Below are 12,289 nucleotides of genomic sequence, written 5' to 3'. Positions count from 1 at the left end.
GTTTTTTTCAATAGAAACTCTATTTTCCAAAAAAGGACATATTTTTATGTTATTATCACAATTTTTTATAATGAAACACAAAGTACTACATATATATAAAATTTCCACAATTTGCAGTAGTACAATCGTAATATTACTACAACGTCTGAGAACTTAATTAAAAACAATATTACTTTATCTGAGTATAATCAAAAGATGTTGTAAAATAATTTAGTTTAAAATGTCATTTTTAATGTCATTTTTAATTTTAAAATGTCAACTGAGAAATACCGGGTAACAAAATATAATGTCAATTTTTAAATTGAACTTCGTCGTTGCCAGTCTCCTTTCTGTATTTGACAAGATACTTTAAATTATTGTCATTTGTCTTGACTCTTAAATATTAACTTTTCCCGAAAACATTTTCTACTAATTTCTGAATCCGTATAATCTTCTTTCACAAGATAATAATTTTAATGATTTAAGTTAGTTGAGTTGACGCTAAACCTTTACTTTCGTTAATTAGTTGATTAAAATAGATCTCCCGTGATTGTATTCTATAGCTGACATAGCACATTTCGCGAAAGTCTGAAAGCGACTGTCCAACATATAGGTTTTGGTAAAGTATAATTAAGTTATTTCTTTGTTCTAACTGTAGATTGATGAAAGTGATTTTTGTAAAGTTCGAACATACGCTTCGTATTTATAATAAATAAATAATAAAAACCTTAATCCCAATGGTGCATAGGGCACTGCTTCATATAAACGCAGTGTTATCTTGATCGTTTACACATGAAGGAAAGGTGATCAGCCCTCCGCTTCAGGTACCAGTCCAGGGTAATATTGAATAAATATTATGGTGAAAAAATCACTTATATTTATTTGACCCCCCCTGGGAATCGAACCCGGGACCTCCGGAATGGTAGCCGAGCGTACTGACCATTACACTACGGAGGCGGACCAAATCGTATTTATAAAATACAACATTATTATATATCGTTAAAAATATAAAATATCGGTAACAAGTATTTATTACCTATTCGTAAAAACATTTTAATTTCCAAATTTACTGAAAGACTTGTTTATTAATCAAAATATTTATACTATGATCCTTGTTTATTTGTACTATTGCATGTTTATTTTTCCAGTTATTAAGACCCAGTATTGGTTAAGTCGCAACTTTATCTTCTCTAAATCCAGATAACATTTAACGTAATATTTCTAAAAACACTGTTTTTTTTATAATTTTTTTAATCAAAGATACATTGTATGGCATAATAATCAACATAGTTACATATACATAGTTTTTTTTACGTGCTACCTCACTAAGAGAGCAAATTGCTCGTGTTTAGAGAGGGAGTTCGCTTACAGGGTTTGTACATATAAATAAGAAGTAAAAATAAACTTACAAGGTTTGTACATATAAATAAGAAGTAAAAATAAGAAATAATAAATGGTAATCAAACGGGAGTTTGCCTTATATGTTTTTGTAAATCATTTTTGAAAGATTTTAAATTGATTATATTTTTTATTCCTGCAGGTGGTTTATTAAAATGTTTTATTCCTATAAAAGAAAAGTGGTTTTGAGCTGCACTAGTATATATTTTGGGGTCTTTAAGTTATTTTGTGATCTTGTATTTTTAAAATTATGTGTCAATAATGTTTTGCATTGAAAGAATAAAATTTTACAGTTTTGAAAAGAAAAGAGTTATTGAAAGGCAAGAAGTTTAAAAAAATATATATATATTATACATATATATTCTAAAAAATACGGAGGCTAGAGTTCAAAATATAATAAAATATGGAACAAAGGCAAAATAAAGGAATGGGTAAATGATCAAGATTTAATTCTTTGAAAATTGTAAAATAGTTTACATTCTTAATATATCTCTCTTTTTTGTGTGTAGGGTTAAATGGATAAAAACAATAAAAATGTATGTAAAAAGAACTCTACCTACAAGACACACAAGGTGGCTTGGTTTGGCTCTGCAAAAAAATAAAAACAATAAAAACAAAAAAAAATAAAAACAATAAAAACAAAAAAAAATTAAAAATTAAAAAATATAAAATAAATAAATAATAAAAAATAAATAATAATAAATAATAAAATAAATAAATAAAAATAAAATAAATAAATATAAATAAATAAATATAAATAAATAAATAAATAAATAAATAAATAAATAAAAATAAATCAATAAAAATAAATAAAAATAAAATAAATAAAAATAAATAATAATAAATAATAAAATAAAAAATAAAAAAAATAAAAATAAAATAAATAAAAACAATAAAAATGTATGTAAAAAGAACTCTACCAACAAGACACACAAGGTGGCTTGGCTTGGCTCTGCAAAAAATATTCTAAATATATTTATAATTGTTCTTTAAATAAATTAATACAATTTGCGAAAGTAAAATTAAATCTCTTTGCGATCTCTCAGAAGAATGTGCGACCAAAACGATGTATGATATGTAGATGTGCGAATAGTGAAATAAGGAAGGAATGCAAAGCTGAGATAAGCATTATCGATAAAATTAAGAAAGGTGTGTTGAGATGGTTTGGACATGTGGAACGAATGAGTGAGGAAAGAACGGTAAAACAAATTTATGAGGCGAATGTTAGTGGGAAAAAAAGCGGAGGAAGACCGAGAAAAACATGGCACGATCAGGTATGCCAAATACTTGAAAGTGGTCAGGTTAGGAGTCGTAACAATCGGCGTTTATGTATGAGGAGATGCATGAACGTGGAAGAGGCGAAGAATGTTTGCAAGGACAGAGTGGTGTGGCGCTCTATTCTCTCTGCCTACCCCTGCGTGATGGCGTGATGGTTAGTTAGTTTTTTTTAGTTTAAAATTAAATAAAAAAAATCCAATAGGTATACTCGTATATTCTTTAAAAAAAATCGGGCGTGAACAACGTGGGACCTCCCCAGTTGTTTCCTGCGGAATGAATTCTGTGTGTGCGAATATAGCCTTAATGAGTTGACTCTATCCGATTCACACCTGCGCAGAAATCACAACACCTTTATTAGATAAATGCTGAAACGATGAGATTACAGTACGAAACGTTGAGCAGGTTTTTCCATTAATTTGTCGAGAGCTACGTGTGTGTACGTGGGTGTATTTGAGCTCAGCTGAGGACGCTCGAGCCCCTAAACTCGATATGCGGCACGTTCGTGGCGAAGTAAGAGTACTAGGCAAACCTTATGTTTGCCCATAAATGATAATAAATTAACGCTCTACCATATCCTGATAAAACAGGTAAAATAAAAACGGTTTTAATTTTTATTTTATTTTATATTTTTATAATATATATCGCTCACTCCTTTCAACAACGTCATAAATCAAAAATCGTCAATTTTCAGTTGTGCATGTTTTCGGAATGCCCAGAAAATGTACTATATCCCAGCAAAAGAGGCATATTTTTAACATAATATTTACCCACTACAGGGCAGAAAGTGTTATTTTTGCACTTTGAAGAAAAGGTATTGTTTAATTATTTTTTTAAATAAACTAAATATTTTTCAAATGGAGAAAAAGTTCAGTAAGTGGCTTGAAATTAATTTTAATTCATTGTATTATATTTTTAAACTTTAAAAACGTTCTCCTGAAAAATCAAGTTTTTTTTATTTATGACGTTCTTGAAAGGAGTGAGCGATATGAAAGATTTTCATCTTTATATAATAATAATAATAATAATAAAACCCTTAACCGCACCCAATGGTGCATAGGGCACTGCGTCATATAAACGCAGCGTTATCTTGATCGTTTACACATGAAGGAAAGGTGATCAGCCCTCCGCTTCAAGTACCAGTCCGGGGTAATATTGAATAAATATTACAGTGAAAAAATCACTCATATTTATTCTTACCCCCCCTGGAAATCGAACCCGGGCCCTCCAGAACGGTAGCCAAGCGTGCTGACCATTACACTACGGAGGCTGACTAAAATCTTTATATAGTTGTAGATATAAAGATAATAAACCATATACCAATAAAACAGGTAGGTATATTAAACACGGTAACAAATTATAATATAAGGTTATTTTAATTACGAAAAGGGGCTTTAAACGATAAAAAGCTATTTTAAATATACTTTCACGTGGTAAATACCACTATTCCTTAAAATTTCTTGTGAGTGTTTAATGCATTCCTCATCATTTTCAAACACCGTATGTGAAGCCAAGTCTAAATTTTACAGTCGTGTTATTAGAACGTTGAAAGATGAAGAAATGGTAGGAGCTGTTTATTTTTATTATTCGTTTATTTTTTGAGGTGAAATTTCTTAGGCGGTGATTCGATAATCGATAGTCGGACGAGAATCAAGCGTGAAATTGCAAAGGCGCGTCACGTTTAAGCCAAATTTCGTTACAAGAGGTGAAAACTGACTAGTCAACTCGGGGAGCATTTTTGAAGGTGTACTGGAAACAATTTTGGCGCCATCTGCACACGGAGAACTGAATTACCAATATCGTGTTTTTTAGTAAAACTGCGAACAGCACGCTCGTAGTTTTACTAAAAAAAAATTTAAAAAAAATCAAACGCGAAGAGATAATGTGAAACAAGCGTATGATTTTTTTTTTATTTCATCATTTTCTTGGATTATTTTTTTTCGAATGTTGAGTTTTAAGGTATTTGACGAATATTTTTTTCTCTGCCTACGCAGTGAAGGGGTAAGTGCGTTTGACAACCGCTGTGGAGGTCCCGGGTTCGATTTCAGGGGTCAACAGAAATATACCACGCGTTAGAAAAGTACCATACGTGGTGTAAATGGTTATTATCAAATTATTTTTGACATCTCATCAAAGATGAAGAAGAATATGGAAGTCTGGGCATTTACGGCGCTGCTGACAACCGTCATAGGCTGGTTTAAATGATCACTTTACACACGTGTAACATTCACCAATTCTACCCATTATTGACAACCACACTTCTGAAATTCTTGGAAGTTTTGTATATATGAACCAATTTAGAAGCCTTATTCTTGAATCACAAGAACTTCACTAGAGACATCTATTGGTGAGATGTAAAGAAGCTTTTTACGAAGCAGAAACTCTTATATTATTATGTGAGGTCCGAATCCTGGATTATAATCACACACATGAGAAACGCCAGAAAATACCATTTTCATTTTTATTATTCAAACTTATAATTTGACCAGACAATAATTATTGTCTGGTAATTATGAAGTTTTGACCAACCCAATGAATCAATAACAAAATCCGGAACTACAATAGATTGTCATATATCGAAAATATAGAATGACGGAAATATATCTCATATTTTAGTTATCACAAACCAGTATTACCAATTGAAGTTCCAAACAATGACAGTTTATATAATGCATGAAAAAAATATTTTATGCAAATTTTGTACTGTTGTTTTTCGTTTGTGATGCTCACTCCCCCTTTCTCTCGGTCTCTCTCTCCTTTTTTAATTTCATTTCTATTGTGTGTACGGTGCTGTGCACGCTTTTTTTAACAACATTTTGAGTGTGTACAAATACTTGTCCACCAATCTGGATTATCTCCATTATAAAAGTTATTTTTCATATTATTACTGACATCTCAATAAAGATGAAGAAGAATATGGAAGTCTAGGTATTTACGGAGCTTACGACCAGATATTATACATATTTCATTATCTGATCAAATTATAAGCTAAAATAATAAAAATTAAAAAGATATTTTCCGGCGATTCTCAAGTATTTTATTATAATCCAGGATTCGGACCTCACATACAAAAAATATAAGAGGCTTCTACGTCTCACCAATAGATGTATCTCGTAAAAAATCTAGTGATTCTTGTACAATGTTTCGAAATCACACATATAGAAATTCCGATAATTTGAGTAGTGTGGTTGATCATGGGTAGAATGATGTTACACGCTTTTTTTAATTGAAAAAGAACTTAATTTAACTAGAAACCACCAAATCAATAAATCTTTCATTCAAGAAATCACGGAGCACAACGAACATTATTTTAGTTTCATTGAAACAATGGAAAAGTACAGGGTAACACAAAATTAACCACCCTACCCCTAGATGTGATAATTTTTTTAAATGGAGTCATACATCATATTCGAAATTCATGAACTAGACAGCTGCGGTATACAATAACTATAAACAATAAAACCCCTATCCGCACCCCAATAATGCATAGGGCACTGCGTCATATAAACGCAGTGTTATCTTGATCGTTTACACATGAGGGAAAGGTGATCAGCCCTCCGCTTCAGGTACTAGTCCAGGGTAATAGTATTGAATAAATATTACAGTGAAAAAATCACTTATATTGATATATCCAAACAAATTGATAAAACGACATTACTTATGCATGAAACTTGAACTGAAAAGAATAACAACCATGCTCAGATTTGAACCCTCTAATTCTTAAACTACGAAAGCTGATGGTTTAATTTAGCTCAAACAAATTAAAAATGAAAAACTTACACACTTTATACAAACGAGTATAAATGTCAAGGCGTCTGGTCTTTCAGAGAGTCATCTTTGAGTCCACGGACATAAACTATATAAAATGGAGGAACTTCACCCAGAATAGATATTTGTTCTTAACATCTCATCGAATGCAATTGACCAATTTTGCAGTTTTGAATCCAATTTCTTTGAAATTTGAGATTACGAGAGGGATAAGAATTAAGCTTCCACCCTTTGGGTCACAAATGTCAAGGAGAGCCAACAAAGCTTTCACACTCAGTGAAAAGCGATCCACTAAAAGGAAATGGTCCAAAAAAGGTACTCCATACTGCGTGATAAAGTATTCTGGCAAGGAACGATTGAGATGTTTTTAAATATCGTCAATTCACCGAAATTTAATATTTTTATTAGGTCTTTCAAAATCGGGCTACTTGAGTAGCATGATAGAGAAAATTTGAGCGTAAGAGGTTGTTACAAATTTTAGCGTAATTTTTAAATTTTGTTTATGTGAATATTTTGATAAAGAAAGTCGATTAGCCAGTAACAAGAAAACTCGAGGGAATTTCGTTGAGCAGGAAACTATTCTCGTGAGAACAACTCGTATGTGAAAACTAGAAAACTTCAACAACAGCCTGACGAATAATTTAAATAATGTGATACAAAATGTTTTGATGTAAAAAAGTAAAAAAAGGAAATTTAATGTTAATATTATACAACAAATTAGGGTTGAAATCACTAAAGATGATCAATGGGAGAATAAAAATATTACGCCCTTAGTCATAAATTTAAATTCAATTTACCATTGAACATGCGAAGCAATAAATCGTTAACTTAAATTAAATCTAATTTCCTGAATGATAAATATACTGTTCGTAAAAATTAAAGAATTTAGGTGTACAAATGCGTATGGAGAAAATACGTATTCATTATTTCAAAAAAGCAATTCTAATTTTTTTGAGATGTTAATGATATCTTTGAAGGTACTTTTATCTCATGAATAAAAAATACATATTAGAGAAATAAAAATATGAAAGGTCTCTTTATCAAAAAATATGAAAAGTCTTTTTAACATCCCTCAATGAATAGAAAAAACTGAAAAGAACCTTTTGAATTTTAAAAATAATTTGTAAGAAGTCAGATATTGGAATATATTACTGATTCACCTCCGTTATTTACTGACGACACATTTCATTTCAGAAAAGAATTTAAAAAATGTACTTACTTCTCAGGCTTTACGAATGGAATTGAAATTCAGCAAAAAAAACAACGATTTATTCATTTTTAAGGAGAATACAGGTGAGATCAAGGCAGTATGGAATCGTTCATTTGATAAATTAGGTTGATGCATACGTAGCTTCGTATTTTTTCATGAAAACAAAAATGATTTTTTTCGCATATACTTTAGTAATTTAGTTAATTACATGTTTTCAATTATTTTTAATGACTTTCTTCCATCTTTCTGTCAACTTTTTTATCCCATTTGAATATAAACTTTCGGGTTTCGATGCAACGAACGTTTCTAGTGCTGTTTTCACCTCCTCCGTTGTTTTTTTTTTCATTTTAATCATTTTCTAAAGATAAAAAATGTGAAAATCAGGAGCTAAATCAGGAGAGTAATGTGGATGCTTCAAAACATCCCATTTTAGCGCCTTAAATTTATGTTGTGCTATGATTGTGTTATGATCTGCTTCAAGTATGGCTTTCAGTACATCGTCATCGGTGGTTGAAGGGCGTACCGATCTTTCTCCATCAGCTGTTGATAATTCCGAGATCTGAATTTAGCAAACCATCGTCGACTGCTTCGAACATCGATAGCACCTCTGCCGTCCACATCACGTATGTTTTTGGTTGCCTCAGTTGCATTGTGGCCTTTATCGAATTTAAAAAGTTAAAGTGTCGAGTATGCACTCTTTTCTCTGACATTTAAAAAATTCACAAGGGCTCTATATAGCGCAACCGCTAACGGTAAACTGAATAAAATGTTAGAAAAAACCCTTCTTTATATGACACAAAAACAACATTAAGAACAACTGTTAACACAGTTGGTAAATAAAATATGCCACAGAATACGTAAAAATACGACATTACTTATGCATCAAACTGATAAATTCTTAAATACTTTTAAAATAATTTAAATTTTAGATTTATTTTAGTTAAAATTGATTAAAATAAAACTGATCGTTGAAATAGCTATTGAAAAACCTGTTTTATCTTAATTATGAATAAATTTTCATTGAAAAAATCTTTTTAATAAAGCTTTCATATTGTATATCTAACATATCGATCTAAAAAAAAATATATTAAAAAAATATATTGAATATATTAAAAGGAAGTAATAAAATGTACAAACGCTCATATATTTAAAAAAAATCATAAAATGTTTAGTTTTACAAAAAATCATGCGTTTTCAATTGAAGTATTTTCATGGTTTTTTATAGAAATTTATCGTTTTTTTTATTAAATTTAAATAAAAAGTATCCATAAATAATTAATTGTATAATCTGTAACTTTAGTATGTTGTAAAGCAGTAAAAATTCCTCCTAGAAAACACTAATACCTTTTTGAATATTCACATTGCATATATGGTATATGTATATTTATATTATTTATAAAAGAGAGTTAAAATTAAATTGGTTTAATGCTTGAATATCATCGCTTGATATATATATGTGCAGCTGAAAAAAATATTTGACAAAAATTTGTTTAAATAAATCTCAGTCTTAAATCAGTTTTGATAAAATCTCAAATAAATTATTTCGTATTTGTGACTTGGGATTTAAATAAACCGTTAATCTTATAAATAAACGTTAGTATAATACATACACATTTACGCAATAAATTAAATTTAATATATAAAAAAGTACTAACCTTAAATTCCTCGAGTCTTACTCAGATGAACGGTGTATTGCGAACTATTAAGAAAATTTATCAAGAAGTTTACTTATCACCGAAAAGTCACTCAAAAGTTTACCCGAAAAAAATTAAATTTAAATTTAAAAATAAAATATTGAATAAAATAAGAGGAGTTTATTTCACGATGAATGAAATAGAAAGTTGTAAATGAAAGAGCATATACTGAAAAGAAGTTTGGCGAAATGACTGCTACGGGCCTTCAGCGAGCGGTTACGTAAGTCTCGCTTACAGGACGAGTAAGGAGTGCTTGGCTTCGGACCAAGAATCGTAGCGCGGGCTACGGTTGGCGCACGCGCCGTATATCCTATCCTACACATGTATGCTAGTGCCTACAGTACATCCCTCAGTTCACCCTATCTCTATTTGTTAGCTCAACTGACATCGGCATCCCTAAATATTTTAATGATTGTTAACTTCAAGATGCAACTGCTATCACAACTAAGTCATTAATATTATTTTTTACATCTCATCAAAGATGAATAAGAATATGGGAGTCATGCTGGAGGTCCCAGGTTCGATTCCCAAGAGGCTCAAAATAAATATTAGTGATTTTTCAGTCTTGTATTTTTTTAAATGACCCTAATCTGGTACATAAGCGGAAGGCTGATCACCTTTCCTTCGTGTATTTAATGATCCAGATAACACTGCTTCTATACGATGCAGTACCCTATGCACCATTGGGTGCGGATAAGGGTTAGAAGAAGAAGAATATATGAACCAATTTCGAAATACTGTTCTTGAATCATCAGAACTTCACTAGAGATTGGAGAGATGAAAAGAAGCTTTTTATTGATCAGAAACTCTTTTATATTCGGACCTCACATACTTATAAAAGAAAAATAAAAAATAACTCCTATAATTGGAGATAATCCAGATTTGCAAACAAGTATTTTGACACACTCAAAATGTTGTAAATAAGTTATTAATCATGAAAATAATAAGTTGAATTTTAATATCATCCTTTATATTTTACCTCCAAAAATAAAAATAAAAACTCAAATCGCTATTCCAGTTAAATTATAAATATGTTTTTATTAAAATAATAAATAAAAAGAGTGTTCTGCATACAGCGTTTTATATTTTTGGTAGTTAGGCATTTATATATTTTGTATAAAAAAGATACTCACAAACATCAGTCGAATATGAGCAAACGCAATGTGCCCACAGGGAAAACAATACATTTTCTAACCACTTAACAAAAGTTGCTTAGTTTAAATATAAGGTTCTTGTTGCCTTGGATACAAATGCTTATGTTTTAAAAAAGTGTATTTTTATTCCTCTTTTATTGGTAATAATATTTAATGAAAAGAATGTTTGTTTATAAATAAATTATTATAAATCACTAAATTATTCGCAGAAATAAAAGATTACATAAAAGTACGTCCTTACGCGTATAAACAACTTTGTGAATTGAAAAATCATTGCCCTGTTATTTTGAAAAAAGTAATAAAACAAACATAATGGTCTTTTTCTTCTTCTCTTTTTTCTTCTTTTTCTTATTTTTCTAATTTTTCTTTATTAAAGACTATGTCCTGTTATGATCCGGTCCGCTCCTGGGAGGTGGAAGACCAGCTATCTCTCCATCGTTTAGGTGGTCTTCCTGGGGGTCTGCTACCTCTTTTGCTGCTGTCTGTTGCTATTCTCACTACTCAATCCGAACTTAATCTCCCCACATGATTTCTTCAGAAATATCTTTTTTCTCCTCCCCATCACACAACATCTTTGACGTCACAGATTCTTCTTATTTTAGAGTTTCTTAATCTGTCGCTGTGGTAGGCCTGCAATGGGTCGTAGAGTTTTCATTTCGGTGGTTCTAAGAAGGCTTTTCGTTCTCGTGGCGTCAGCTCTTGTTTATATGCTATACGTCATGAACATAATAGTGAAAACATGAATTAACAGTGTTTAATTTTTTTTAAGTGCATTGCTCCCAGACGTCTAAATAATGAATGAATAGAATAGTCGCCGATTACCATGAGGAGGCCAAGTTTATTTTCGTAATCAATGTTTTAAAACGCACGCAAACCATTTCAGCATATTATATTTGTACTGTTCATATTTATATGGATACACTAAACAAATACTCGAACAAGTTACTTTATGTCATCAATGAATAAGTTTTGTACAAACATAATATTATGTCATTGGTAACTACAAACTTTCAGAAAAGCAGCAGTGCCTGAATTACGTACATTGTATCATTATGATTGACGGAATTTATTGTCAATAATTTCCAGCATTCGAATACATTACGATAAACTGGAACTGTTTATATATTTCTTCATCCTCATTTACATATATATTTTAACTTTACTTACACATTTTTGATGCTTGATATAAAAATAGAAATGTAGGGAGGAGGACCGTACTTTGGGCCGTTTTTTTGTCATAAAATGGTTAATTGACAAAGTACGTGATTTTTTTTAATTGAACCGAATAGATCGGTTATTTATTATCAAATTGTAAGAAGATATTATGTTCTTATCATGTATAGTATATATATAAGAATGACATTTTACAAAACCTCTTCTCAAGGTACGGTACGGTCCCGTATATATATATATATGTAATAAAATAACTAGGTACTTACCTATACATTTTATTAAGTACTTACAAATAGTACCTACATAAAACAGTTATACCACCAGATGTCGCATGCGTCGCTCAGAATAAAACAAAAGACTTCCGATAATATTGTTAACTGTCAGAATCAGATAGATAGATAGATAGATAGATATAAAAATTATTATAAAGATAAATTAAGAATAAACTTTAATTACAAAGCAACACATTGTTTATTTTATTATTATACACCCACTTTACATATTATTTACACTTAATTTTCAAAAGGAAAATATTACCACGTTATAAAACGACAATTTTGTTAATTGGAAATGGATTATGAAACATTAGATGTATTAAAACAATTACTACAATATGTTCGGAGTGAGAGAGAAAAATT

At 30.3% G+C, this 12,289-nt stretch overlaps 1 protein-coding gene across 1 annotated transcript in view; it reads right to left on the bottom strand.

Moving 5' to 3' along the window:
- Nucleotides 1-9,549, bottom strand: part of LOC148312898 (frequenin-2) — a 157,473-nt gene extending 147,924 nt beyond the window's left edge. The window contains exon 1 of the mRNA XM_088271820.1: nt 9,286-9,549. The gene's annotated coding sequence lies outside the window, so the exon portion shown is untranslated. The remainder of the gene's footprint in view (nt 1-9,285) is intronic.
- Nucleotides 9,550-12,289: the final 2,740 nt, after the last annotated feature.

The sequence above is a fragment of the Brachycentrus maculatus genome, unplaced genomic scaffold (genome assembly GCF_059751285.1).
Source record: "Brachycentrus maculatus isolate JH-2025_06_01 unplaced genomic scaffold, ASM5975128v1 h1tg000029l, whole genome shotgun sequence".
NCBI classification, from domain to species: domain Eukaryota; kingdom Metazoa; phylum Arthropoda; class Insecta; order Trichoptera; family Brachycentridae; genus Brachycentrus; species Brachycentrus maculatus.
This window is presented reverse-complemented; position numbering and strand designations above follow the sequence as displayed.